Source organism: Nannospalax galili, unplaced genomic scaffold (genome assembly GCF_000622305.1).
Source record: "Nannospalax galili isolate Female #2095 unplaced genomic scaffold, S.galili_v1.0 scaffold862, whole genome shotgun sequence".
Lineage (NCBI taxonomy): Eukaryota > Metazoa > Chordata > Mammalia > Rodentia > Spalacidae > Nannospalax > Nannospalax galili.
In genome coordinates this window covers 148,246-150,085 of record NW_008347126.1, presented here as the reverse complement: position 1 = coordinate 150,085, position 1,840 = coordinate 148,246, and positions in this window count along the sequence as shown.

The window sequence follows — 1,840 nt, the reverse complement described above, 5'->3', positions numbered from 1 at the left end:
GCGGTTTGCAAGTATCTTGTTGAGAATTTTTGCATCTATGTTCATTAAGCATATGGGTCTATAGTTTTCTTTATTGGTTGTATCTTTACCTGTTTTTGGTATTACAGTGATGCCAACTTCATTAGAAGGAATTTGGAAGTTCTCCCTCCATTTCTATCTTTTTAAAAAATATTTTATTATTTTTATTTTTATGCACATAAATCTTATGCCTGCATGTATGTAAGTGCACCCGTGTCGGGCAATGCCTGCGGAGGACAGAAGAGGCTTTTGTATCCCCTGGAACTGGAGTTACAGACAGTTGTTAGCTGCCATGTGGGTGCAAGACAAGGTGGGGTAGGGAACTGTTCCTAAGGTCTCCCGGGGAACAGACCAATGTATTGGTTTGGTCTGGGTGTGAGGAATTAGGAAGCAGTGGGGAGTCTGGGCCAAGAAGGGAGTCCAGAGTTCTGGGGTGCCAAGAGAAGAAATGGGCCAGTGGCCACCCCAGGAGGAGAGATGGGGTGGGCAAACTGGGAGGGTGAATGAGGCTGTGGGATTCAAGGCACAGTGGGAAAGGCCGAACTTACCCAGGAAATATGCTGGCCCCAGGAAACTGGGGGCTGGGTTGGCCAGGCATGAAACTGGTCTGAGGCAGGCAAAGGTGAGGTGGGGGAGGAACAGGCCCCAAAACCAAGGTATTGGGTTGGTCTGGGTGCAAATGATCAGGAAGCAGAGGAGAGTTTGGGCCAAGAGGGCAGTCCAGAGGTCTGGAGTTCCAAGAGAAGAAGTGGGACAGTGCCCACACAAGGAGGCTGTTTTTTAAGTTCATCTTCTAGCTGACTACACTGCTAAATTTTATTCATGTCTTAAGGAATCCTGGTGGTCATCTTCAGTCCACATAAGCTCATTTTTTAAAGACAGTCTTCCTTTAGCCCCAGCTGGCTTGGAACTCACTACATAGACCAGGCTGGCCTTGAACTCACAGAAATCTGCCTGCCTCTGCCTCTGGAGTGCTGGAATTAAAGGTGTGCACCACCATGCAGGCCCACATAAGCTCTTTATGTAAGCTTTTCTTTTTGTTTTCCTGAAACAGGGTTACATTCTGTAGACCACGCTGGCTTCAAACTCACAGAGATCTGCGTACTTCTACCTCCCAAAGTGCTTGAAAAAAGGCATGCACCGCTCCCCTTTCAAAATGTGAGATGGAGGGATCAAAGTCCATAGATCAGGGATGCTGGCAAGAGTCTTTACCTGATGAAGTATCATGCTGGCCCTATTTTCTGTTCTAAAACTTTAGAAAGATAATTTGCAATTGCTTGTAGTAGTATTTGCTACTGGGCAGGCCTTACCAATACCTCCATGAGCAAATGAAAGTGCTGTTTTACTGAAGTTAAGTGAGGTGCAAGCCTATGTGACTATTCAGCAGTGGTGATGACTTTTCTGCAATACGGGTCCTTAGTTAAACATCAAACAATAATCCCAAGTAAAAGTGAAGCCTCTGGGTCCAATTTTTACCAGGAAAGAGTAACACTGAGTTGCTGCTATGTGTAGGAGTGTAACTCAGCTCCCATTTGGGACCAACTGACATCAAGAGAGATGTATGCTATCCAGACAACCCCTGACTACTTAGGGAGAAACAGCACAAACAGTAGAATTTGGAGAAGTACACTGTCTGAAACCATGTTTCACCTCAATTAAAGTTGAGTACGTGAAACAAAATTGGGAAGGGCTATTTATTTTGGGGAACTTCAAGAAGTGGCTCTTTTCTCCAAAGAGGCATTCTTTGCTTTACTGGCATGTTCCACCTGACACCAAGGTATGAGTTGGTACATTCTGATGTTTGCCCCACATCCTGGTATCT